Consider the following 12575-nt stretch of genomic DNA (forward strand, 5'->3'; position numbering starts at 1 on the left):
GCGACTTTTAGGTCTGTAATCGAGTGACCACGGAGACGGAAGTGTTCTCCAACTGGTTTTTGAACGTTAGAATTTTTGACGTCTGATTTGTGTCCGTTTATTCTTTTATGTAGAGACTGTCCGGTTTGGCCAATTTACATGGCAGAGGGACATTGCTGGCACATGATGGCATATACCACATTGGTAGATGTGCAGGTGAACAAGCCTCTGATAGTGTGGCTGATGTGATTAGGTCCTATGATGATGTCCCCTGAATAGATATGTGGACAGAGTTGGCAACGGGCTTTGTTGCAAGGATAGGTTCCTGGGTTAGTGTTTTTGTTGTGTGGTGTGTGGTTGCTGGTGAGTGTTTGCTTCATGTTTGGGGGCTGTCCGTAAGCAAGGACTGGCCTGACTCCCAAGATCTGTGAGAGTGATGGATCGTCCTTCAGGATAGGTTGTAGATCTTTGATGATGCACTGGAGAGGTTTTAGTTGGGGGCTGAAGGTGACTGCTAGTGGCATTCTGTTACTTTCTTTGTTGGGCCTGTCCTGTAGTAGATGACTTCTGGGTACTCTTCTGGCTCTGTCAGTCTGTTTTTTCATTTCAGTCTGTTCTATGAAGTGTACATTTCAATTGTATGGCCTTTTATCCTTACCTTTATACAAGTGAGTGAAGGTACAAAACATGAAAAATAGTGGGAATCAATCTGCTTCACCTGATTTTATACCTGAGCATGTGAAATGAAAATACAGTCAACAAAGATATCAAAATCCATATATGCCAAAGAGAACTGATGGAGCAGATCATGTGATTCAGTGACCAAAGAACAGTCCTTCAGCAACGTTTCCTCTTCAAGGAAAGTTTTAGAGAACATTTGTTACTACAGGGGAGACGCAAAATGCTCTCACATGTACTGATGAAAAGTGCTCTATAAGAGGTATTAGTAATACTGCAAAACAAATGACAAAAAAAAAAAACCCCAAGTGGTTTAAAAATCAGCTCTATAACACTGGTTGTGGGCTGTATCTTCTGCCCATACATCATACTGGAGTCACCACAGCTCTAAGGACCCAGTCCTGCACTCGGCTTTGCACAGACAGCTCATTACCCCTGCATGAGACCCATTGATTATAATTGGAGTTCTGTGCGGATGTAGCAGTGCATGCACATATAGGCCATTGCAAGTTGGGAGCCGCAAAAGGGCTTTGTTTGTTTGTTAGTTGTCAGACTGGAGGAGGCAACTCAATATTAGTTTGTGGAGAGTCTACAAAAAGTGACTTCTTTTTTCACAATTTCTCAGCAACAGAAAGTTAATTAAAATGAATTAATGACTTTGTTATTTTTAACATGTGTAGACTCTAGAAGCCTCTTTAATTTTCTACCACCAGAATCTAAATCTGCCCACATATAGAATGTGTTTTTTTAAACCAGGTTTTTCAATAACTGCACACTCTAGAATCTTTGACATTTGATCTGTTGAATAGGTTTTCTTTATTTTTTTCCCCTTTAAACCTGCACTGTTGCTTGTGTATTTGTTTCCTGTAGTTGATTTATGTTGACATGTGTTGCCTTGTCAGCAGTTAACGTTGCCGATTTAGTATAGTGATGGATACCCTACAAATACACGTAGTAATAATATGTATGCAGTGTTGTTGTAGCCATGTCGGTTCCTACTTCATCCAACTTTTCTCTGCAGTAGTAATAATTAAGCATGCCTCCCATCCCCTGGCTATCACCAACATGAGGCTACAACATTTTTAATGTGTCAGGATTTAAGTCTAAAATGTATCCCTTTATACACTTTCAGACAAAGGACAAGAATAATCTGCTTAGCACTTTCATAGCAGTTTACATTTTCAAAGCACTTTACAAATAAGATGTATTATCCCCATTTTACAGATGAGGAACTGATAGAGAGAGTGGCTATGTGACTGCCCAAAATCATGCTGGAACCTGACAGAGCTGGGATTAGAATTTAGGTGTTCCAGATTCCCAGCTTGAAGTTCAAACTGCTAGACAGCATTGCCTTTCCCAGAGGAAGCATATGGCCCCACTGGAATCAATAGGAGTTTTGCCATTGATTTCAGTGGGGCCAGAATTTCCACCATGCTGCTTGTTTTTTCCCAACATCTCAATATGCAACAAGAAGTTCTAATGATGACTGAAAAAGGAAAATAGTCAGGTTCCCAGAAATTGGTTGGAAAAGGTGCCAACTGCATAGCAGCTATTTTATGTAAAGAAGGAAGTACAAAGCCAAATTCTCATAAAATGACACATAGCAAATCAAATGCTTTACTGACTGCATTCATGAATGAATGGTTTTGAGAAAATAATGTTTTGAAGTCTAGCCCCCAAATGTATTTTCCTTGTGTCATTCTAGTGTAATTGCATTTGTACTTTCCAGTAAATATCTAAACAAGATAAAGAGTAAACTATAGACCATTGGTTCTCAAACTTGTCCTGCCTCTTGTTCAGGGAAAGCCTCTGGTGGTCCAGGCCAGTTTGTTTACCTGCTGCGTCCACAGGTCCAGCCGATCACAGCTCCCACTGGCTGTGGTTCGGTGCTCCAGGCCAATGGGAGCTGTTGGAAGCAGCACGGTCCGAGGGATGTACTGGCCGCCACTTCCAGCAGCTCCCATTGGCCTGGAGCAGCGAATCACAGCCAGTGGGAGCCGCGATTGGCCGGACCTGTGGACGTGGCAGGTAAAAAACCAGCCTGGCCCACCAGGGGCTTTCTCTGCACAAGCGGCGGAACAAGTTTGGGAACCACTGGTCTAGACCAAATCCTTGCTAGTAATACATTTCTGTTATGTTAGGTAAGAAGTTTAGGGCCTAATCTTTGCTGTCCTTACTTGGTCAAATCTCCAGTTAACTTCACTGGAAGTTTTGACTGAGTAAGGGCTGTAACACAAGCCCTTCAGATGTTAAAACCCTCAGGAAAAAAGGAAGCGTTTCAAAATATTTCACTCAGGCTTGAATCAGGAAAAATTCTTTATGGTATTTAAATCATTGTCCGTTGTCCTGGTTCACATTAATATTTTTTCTATGGAATTAAGAAATCAAAAGTGTCTTATTTTTTAATCTCACTAACATTATTTTCATGTAATAGTTTGTAATTCTTTGCTCTTCTCTGATTACCATAATTCTGCATTTGTACTACCATCTGGCAGCACTGCTTATGTATAATAGGAAATTACAGTATATTACAGCCTTTCTAACAGCTAGCTAGCTGTAGTCAGAAGCTTAAAACTTGAATAAACTAATCTCTCAAGGTCTCATTTTTAAATAGATGCTAAGTTCTGATGCCAAATTTTCTTTAAAAAAATAAAATATAGGTTCCAGGTAGTCTGCTCTCCAAGAAATTTTAAAAGCTCAGGTTCCCAAAATACTTCCTGAGAACCATAACTCTGAAAATGAGCAACTGCGTCTAAACCAGTATTAAAAGAGATTTTGGCATGTAGAAATTCTCCTTCAGCTATCCGACCATGCAAGGCAGATGTTGATTTTATTTTTTCCATTTCCAAGCTTAAGGCACATAAAATGTTTTGTTTATCAGTCTGATAATTCTAGTGCTCCAAGTTTCAAATAATATCTGGATGACAGCAAGAAACACGTAATGGTTTATATTTTATTATTCTTCCATTTTAAATTAAAAGGACTTTCTGAAATAATGCAACATGATTTTTCTAAGACTGGTAGGACTGCAAATCTTGGGCTTTCACTGTTGTAGCAGGGAGCATCCAGTGAGCCCAGCTGCTTTCTACACCAGGGTCTTGAAAATTCTTCTGGATCCCTCTGCTAATCTCCTTTTATCTTGTAATTCAATTGGGGTTGAGACATGCTCATATAAAACTCTATTTGTGCATTTAGCTTATAGTTTAAAGGATTTTAACAATAGTTATAAGTATGTCCACAAGTACTTAGTAGTCCCGTGATATGATTATTAACAGTGAGTGGGGATGGATAGAGATGAGAAGTCTTAATAGTAGGAGGTGAAAATTGTAGGGATATCTCAGTCCTTCCCTTTACCATTCCTACCGTTCCATAGAGAATTTCCTGCCCCGCAGGATGAATTATATGAATAACAGAGTTCCTTTAATTAAAAAAAATACAAAAAACACCACAGTCCTCCACTGCCTTTGGTCAAGACAAGGGAAATTTAAATGTCCATGGCTGTAAATGCCTGAATACTTGGAATATTAAGACTACAGGGAAAGATCCTCAACTGGTGTGAATAATTTAAGTCAGTGGAGGTATGCCAACATACATCAGCTGAAGACCATAATGGTTCTTTCCCCCCCTTTCATCTATTTTGGTTTTGCTATATAGCTACTGGCCCTGAGACTTCTCCTTGGCAAGCCTTTAAAATATGCACTTCATTAATTTTTGTTTAGAAAATTATCAGCACTGCAAAGTCTGAGTCTTAGCAGCTTGAGAAGAAATAATCATATCCTGACATGACTTCAAAGTTGAAAACAAAAGGCATCAACACTTGTCATGCTTTTGTCTTGGTGCTGAAGCTTGATTTTGGGGATGATGGCTTACGCCTCCCTCACCCTGCCTCCATTTTGAGTTTGTAATAACTCAGTCCTTAGACTTCATGTATTTATGAGATGCATGTTTTCAGGCTTTCAGAAGCAGGGGATAAATCAGTACTTGCATACGAAGAAGTGAAATGAGGTATAATTTTAAGCTGTTAATGGATGCTGACTCTTGGTTTCACAGTATGAAGTGGCAAGGGAAAGGACCCTTATTAAGGTGTCCCATAATGATTTCATACTTAAGGTGTTAAGATGGGGAACTTCCCCCCCACACACACTCACTCCTAAAGTGTCCTATACACTCCCCTCCCTCACAGAAGCACATGGATGGGAACTGTGCAGAGTCACTGACTCTTTGAATTCTTCACCACCTTATGTGGAGCTGACAGGGCTAGAAAAGGGGGCTGAGGATCAGGGTCAGGGACCCTGGACCGTAACCCTGTGAAATGTCAAGAGGACCAATAGACATGCAGCTACTGGCTCACTGACCCCGCCTGCACCCCAAAGACCCAATTCTTCACCGCCTTGCACTTCATGTAGTCATTTACACTTGTAGAAAAAAACGCCATTCCTGTAGAGGAGAGTTACAGGTCACTGAGAAGGAGTTTGTTTCACCTTGGGCAGCTTTAAATCTGTGCTGATTTTACCTGCAGATTGGCTGCAAATGCAATTATGGGTAGCAGCATGTCTTGCACTGCAGCTCCCTTCTACGTGAGGCCACACAGTCCACTCTTTCCCCACAGTAACTTTCTCAGTGCAATTTTCTCTGCAAATTTGCTCCCTGTGCACTTTATAGGCAGGGCATTAACAATAGGGCATATGGGAATAACAGTGAGACACATCAACATTCTTTAGTTCAGCTGGTAGTGCTGACTATGATCCTTGGAGTTACTGGTGTCTGTGGAAATAGATACAGTCTGCTGAACTCTTTTGGGAGACTTGTTGGGTTTAATTCTACTTTAGGGTAAAGATAATTAAGCTTTCTCTACTCAACAACCACCCCCTTAATTCCCAGAGTTGGTCCCTGTGATTGATTACATCCTTTCCAGAGGAATTGAAGTTGTCAGAAACGGAGCATTTCCTAATATTTTTGTGTCAGTTCATGCTTAATATAAATATGAATTCTGGAAACCTTCCCCACTGTGTACAAGTTTGAAAGCTTCAGTCCCCAGTGCAGCAAGTCATTTACCATCAATTATATTTGAAATGATGTTCTACTCAGAAATAGCAGATGGAACTGTTTCAGTGACGGACGGATTGAAATGTTTATCCAAACAACTTTATGTTCAAAATGTATTTGTATTAATCAATGAACTCTATCAGCTCAGTCCTGGGAAACAGTTCCTTTAGTGTAGGGGTGTCTCTCTCTCTCTCTCTCTCTCTCTCTCTCTCTCTCTCACACACACACACACACACACACACACACACACACACACACACTGTGCAGTGAACTTGCACCATTATTTAGATAATGGTCTCTGATTGTTGCATTCATGCACTGGATGCAGTATATTACCTTTCTAATTTTACAATAATATCTCTTGAGTAGTGAGATGGGAATCTAAATGTTTGTCTGATGAAAACTCAACGTGCTTAATTGAATTTTTGTTTTTAGAAAGTCTCTTGTTTTGATCTTTCTGTTAAAGTATATATTTTGCAATATCTCAGGTATATCAAAATAATACATATTTTCTGAAACAATGTTACATTCTATACAATTTTTTTTCTTGGCAGTCTACTCAGCATTAGATTGCAGCAGAGGAGAGTTTTTTCTCCCTCCTGAGGAGTACTACTGTGGGTAGATGTTCAAAGAGACTGCATCTCTGATCAATTTTATTTTAACATACTTACCATTTTCTTCATTTCCCTAATCCGTGAATATGCAGTCCACTTTTTCTTTCCCCTTTCCTCTTGTTTCCATGATAAAAACTTGCCTGGAGATCTGTTAAATCTCAATTCACAATGCAAATCTCCCATCACTGATTCTTAGTAGATTTGTCAATTAGCGAAGTTATTACAAACTCTTCTGATATGCATGGTAGTTCAGTCATTTCCAGATAACAGAATTTGCAATTGTCCCCTTGAACATCTAATAGTCTCACCAACAAGGGACTAAAATTTTGCATAATTAAATATTTTGTTATGTGAAAATATAATATGCAACCTATTTGCTATTGAGCCTCCTTTCTTATAGCCCCAATCCAGGAAACAATATAAAACATGCTTAACTTTAAGCACTTGAATAGTCTCACAATGTCCAAGGGACTAATTGTGCTTAAGTGTTTTGCTGGACTGGGACCCATGAAAAGAACTTTATTTTGAAGATGTTTTTAAAAAAAGTGTTCTGACATTATAATGTATTCAAAATGTAGGTCCAGTTGTTAGAATGCTTACCAGAGTAACTTTACTCACAGTCCCATTGAATTAAATGAAAACACGCCCTAGTTTTTCAGAGAGCTAGATAAATTAAGTAACTTTCAGAGCAGCGAGTGAATTTGGGAGTATGAAACCAATCTGTTTTTCAAAAGTGAGTCTTCCTAGGATTCCCTTTGCATTCTAAGCTTTTAGTAGAAAGCTGATAAACTTCCAGAGGTGGTTCCTTCACAGTCTATATGACTCCTATTGAAATCAGCAGAAAGAGTCCCACTACTTTACTGGGAACTGTATTGGCCCCAATACGTTTTATTAACTCATACAAGGTTTTTTTTTTCCATTTTAAGAAGAAATGATCCAGTTGACTACAGACCCCTCCATTAGCAATACTGTGGGAGCCTTTATCACAATCTGTATTTTTGTCATTACATGTCTGTCACATAGACAGCACCTTTCAAAGGTAAAGTGAAGATGAAATGCTTAATGAAATAGTCATTTTTAGATAAGTTCCCCTGTTCAGGGATGTCCCTTTGGATTTCAAGAACAGTATCTAGGTCAGGGTCATGATATCATATAAATTATCAAAGGGAACACATTACTGAGTCTCTGAAGTACAAACCACTAATATCCAATTTAAAGGACACATTTTTGTAAAATGTTAATTAGGTCATTTACAAAAATATACTATTAAAATGCCAATAAGAACTTTTGGGGCACTTCTTGGCTCTTTGCGTGTGCAGTATTGGCTGATGTTTTCTTCAGAGGGAAGAAATTCATGAGATAAACCACTCCTTTCTCAAAAAAAAAATGTTATAATCAGTGTAGACCCTGCAAGCTAAAGAAGTGAGAGCCATCAGTAATTGTTTCTGCTGGTCCCAACAGATGGCCTAATTAGATTATAAATTCAGTTTAATGACCAGTGTACATCATTTAAAGTGCAAATTAAGTTTGTCTTCACCTTCTGTTTCAGATGTAATATCAGACGTGTGTAGATGAAATAAATGTGACAAAACAGCAGCACCCTGAACAAAACTGAATAAAGAACACAAATTTCCTCTTGTGGTGTAAAAATATTATTATTGAGCCCAATCCTAGAGTCTTTCCTCAGGCAGAACTCCCGTCGACTTAAGTGAGATGAGGATTTGACCCACTATTATTATTATTATTGTTGTTGTTGTTACTTTAAAAGGCCCATTTGGGAGTGATGATTTCTGAGCTATTGCATTTAAGAAACTAGCCTGCAATACTCTACTCTTGTCAACTGGATATTTTTCTCTCAGAAGCTGGTACCTACAACACCACTGTACCTTATCTCAGAAAATATAAAATAGAATCCTTGCTTAGGATCCTAGGTACAGAGAATGAAGGATCAACTAATTTCTTCTTATCTGAAAGTTAACTGCTGAAAGTGAAATTAAAGTATGCTGTGACATCAGTCACCATCCCACTCTTTGTGACCAGCTCCTATCATCCTCTGTGACACCACTTAAAAGCAGGACCATGGTGACCACTTTTTACAATGTTGGCCTTGTTAGTATGATGGATTTCACCTTTTTGTGCTTCATCCCTATTTCCAGGACAGTCATACCCACATTCAAAATTGTTTCCCTCTCTGCTCATTGTGGCCTGCCTTTATCCAAATCAATGTTTACTGTTGTAGAGTCATCATGGTAAATATCACTTGGATTAGAATATACACTCCTCGGGTAGGTACACTCATTTGTCAAGTATGGATAGATGTGTAAAACTTTTCAATGGAATATTTTTCCCATCAAAATGGGTTTCTGTTGCAAATGGAATTTTTTGTAGGAAAATGTTGTTTACAATGTTGGTTTTTAGAGTTATCAGCCAGAAAATTTAAGAAGATAAATATTTTACTATGATTCCCAATTTGGGGTGGAAATGTTTGAAAACTCGAAGCAAGTCCTATAAAACAAAGAGGAAACATATGGCTGTTGATCATGTACGTCATTGTCACCTGGCATCCAAAAAAAAAAAATCATCTGATATGTGGTACATTTCACAACAAATGTAGCTACAAACAATTATAGCAATAGTGATATTAATAAGCACAAAGGGCTCCATTGTCTCTTCCTCCTTCCACAAACTATCTGAAGTTCTTCAATCTGCAAATTGTGCTGGAAATCTCATGAGAACAGGCTGCCTTTCAAGACTTCTTACATTTTAAAAACAGAAGTGATCATTATGATCATCTAATGTAAACTCAGTGTAACACGGGCCATAGAAATTGACCCAGTAATTTCTGCATCAAGCCCGTCATTTCTGTTTGAGCTCTAGTATAGTTTTTATTAAAATATCCAATCTTGATTTAAAGACTTTGTGACAAAGAATTCACCATGTCCCATAACATTTTTGAAACTTTCGGCTTGTGGCTGGGCTGGGAATACTGCAAGAAGAGACCAAAAATGTGCTAGCTGCTTTATAGAGCAAATTAAAAACTCTCATTTCCAGCCTTGGTTGGACCCAGTCAGTATAAAGATATATAAAAATTAAAAGTTAAAAAGTTAACCAGTTATTTACAAACATCAAGAAGATTCAACTCAAGTTTGGTGAGGATTCTTATTTTATTCAAACCCTTGTACCTACCCCTATAGCAATGTAATTCTCTTAATTTAAATAGGTATGTTAGTTATTGCTTCTTATGTATTATTATCCTGCTCTGCTTATTCTGCAGCCTTTAGTTTTGGCAAATCAGAACAGTTCACAGTTTTACAGCTGGTATTCCAGTGTTACACTTACTGTACATGCTCTTTATTGTAACTAACTGCCATCTGGAGTTCTCTTCCCTCGGCAACTCAGAGCACAGTATAGCTAATTAGTTTAAGACCATAGGATACGTTTTTGGAGCTCCCTTTAAAAATTTATTTTGTCTATTTGTAATAATTGTCTTTATTTTTTTCCCCCCTAGTAAAGGTCAGTTGAATAACTTTAAACAGAACTTTGTTTCAGGGACCACCACTCTGAATGTATTTTTTATGGCAGGTGTTTCAGCAATTATTACTAATTGGAAGATTAGTTCCCATTGCTATGGCAGCATCTCTATTCGCTAATTGGTTTTGGCACATTGTAACTAGCACTAACTCAGCTAAACACACTGCTATTCAAATTAGGAATGTTTAATGTTTCGTCAAAATGGTAAGCATGTAGGTGGTAGGTGAGTTAGTACGTTAACCTTTCACCTCTGACATCTGGACTCAAATCAAATTCTGTCTTAGAACATAAACAAGAAATGAACACAATGGCATTATCCCAGATCACTAAATCACAACAACATTTGGAACAAGTGAAGTCTAAGAACACGGTCTTATAGTATGGGACCTTGCTCTTTTTCTGACTTTCCTGTCAAGTGTAGCATCACCCAACTCAGCATGCCTCCATTTTGTCGTCTTCAATTTTCTTTTTTTTAACCCTTTTTAACCCCCTGTGTTATTGGCGGGATCCCCTGTCAAATCTCTTTTGAGAAGAACAGCATCCTTAGCCTGTTTTGTGGGTGATTTGTTTCTCTTCTGACCCCCAATTTGTTAGAACGTTCTACCCTTGATAGGTCCCTTACTTGAAATTGTCTGTTCCCCTCTTTTTCTTAATTACGAAGTATTAGCTCTGTTTGAACCAAAGGCTAGTCTCAGATTACCTCAGTACTCAACCCTAATAGTTCTCTGCCTGGCCAAATTAATTTTTTGTCCATGCTTCTTCCCAGTATAATGTAGTTATACAAAAGCAAATCAAAATAGTGAAGGATCATGCTCCACCAAAGTGCTGATCATTTATCACTTTCGAATAAGATTCTTTGTGACCAGTAACCCAGACCTTGTCGGTGACACGGGCCCTTGTTTCAATTAAGCCTTCCTGTTCACGTGCTTAAGTACTTTCTTGAATTGGGGTCATAATGTCTCAATATAGTATAAATTATCAGCCACAATTTTGCACTTTTAGAGCACTTTTTTGCATTTATAATATTTATATTTGAGTTTCATCATTGTATTATAATTCTTCGTGCAATGACATGATACTTTGACAAGGTAGTACTGCTTATTAATTATTGTGTATTTATTTATTATCATGTTTGGGCATTTTGAGGTATATTGGCTGAGCGCTAACACAGGTAGAGTATTGAAGAGGAAGATATTTTTCTTCCTTTCCATCTTCATTCAAATTTCCTTTAGAATGTGGGAAGGAAGAAATACCAAAAATGAGAGAAGAAATTAAAAGGCTATTAGAATTATTTGTAGTACTTGTGCTTTCAAGAATTGATGCCCTTAGTAGTCTCTCTCTCTTGCTGTATTAGGTGTTCTCTGAAGGGAGAAAAACAAATGGAAAAAAAATGTAATGTCATTACTTTACAACTGCTCTCTTAGAAGTAGTTTTGTTTGTCATTATGAATTCTTAATAGTTGTCCCTCGCTCATGCTTCCCTCTTCTGTGCCACTTCAGTGACTGTACATTTATCAGCTCCAAAGAAAAGTCAATATGTAAAATAAACTGGCATATTCACAGATCATTGTTTCTTGCTGTCATCTTCAAGGTATCTCTTTAGACCAATAAAAGAGAGTGCATAGTCCCCTCTCAAAGTGTGTGTGTGTGCGTGTGTGTGTCTGCCAGCTAGAGTATACCCTGTTTTGCGTTGCATTTGAGATGACTGACATGATTAGAGATTCCCTTTTTAATCTGTTTCCTTTCTCTTATTCTGTTGCCTCCTTTCTGAGGCTGGTTTGTTACCAGTGAGTGGCAAATTTCAAGAATTTCAATTGGCACAAAGACCTCAAAGCGTGGCTGCTTCTATAAAACTCTTTGTACAAACTTAGGCTGGAAGCTAGATATGAAATATATTCTTTAAGTCCCAGGTTTGAAGGTTACCAATATTTTTTTTCCCTTCAGCAGAACTTTGATTTTATGTTTGGAGACTGAGTCAATGCTTATTTGATTAGGACTGGTTCACCTATTACGTGGTTTGGAAATGTGATGATAAGAGACGGTGTTCCCCCCTCAGCTCCTAACACATTACACACACCATAGATATTGTCCATCCTTATTCCTTACCCCTTCCTGGAGCTTGGAATTACTGTAAACTTAAATAATAACAAACATGAGTTTTAGCCCTGATCTTGATCCTGAGCTTGGATGTTACTCAAATTTCTCTCTTTAGTCCCTCTGTGTCCCTAATCACTTTTTGTCTCAGTCTAGTTGCCAGGTTTAGTTAGCACTCTCGGTGAATGGTCATAGAACCTGGTATCCTACCACAGTACAGTTATGTGGCATCTAAAGGAGCTTTTTGCATTAATTGTGACATGGCAAGTGGTACTAAAATTCCTGGGAGAAAAAAGGATTAACATTTTCACTTGACAGAAACTGGATATTGTATTTTCAAATGATGTGTTAGCCATGCAGAAGCCTACACAATTTCATTGTTAGAGAAAAGCTCGCTAACAGGATGCCAAGTCATGTGGTTCAGAGCAAGGCTAAGAGGTTGAGTCATATTCATAGTGTATTCTTGTAGTGAACTCCCTGCAACTTGTGTTGAAATGAGTATGTAAAGGGGTGGAAAAAATAGCTGTCTTCTGATTATTTTTAGATGAATGTCTCAGAGGAACAGTAGTGAGAGGAATAGAGAGATTGTGCCCTGAAGGGAATCCAATCCTCACCACTGAAGTTAGCACAACAT

The 12575-nt window shown here is 38.2% G+C and overlaps 1 protein-coding gene across 15 annotated transcripts in view; it reads left to right on the forward strand.

Annotated features, from left to right (window-relative positions):
- CCSER1 (coiled-coil serine rich protein 1) overlaps positions 1–12575 on the forward strand; it is a 1061579-nt gene that overhangs the window by 848476 nt on the left and 200528 nt on the right. The window lies entirely within an intron of this gene.

This window comes from Mauremys reevesii, linkage group 5 (genome assembly GCF_016161935.1).
Source record: "Mauremys reevesii isolate NIE-2019 linkage group 5, ASM1616193v1, whole genome shotgun sequence".
Classification (NCBI taxonomy): Eukaryota; Metazoa; Chordata; order Testudines; family Geoemydidae; genus Mauremys; species Mauremys reevesii.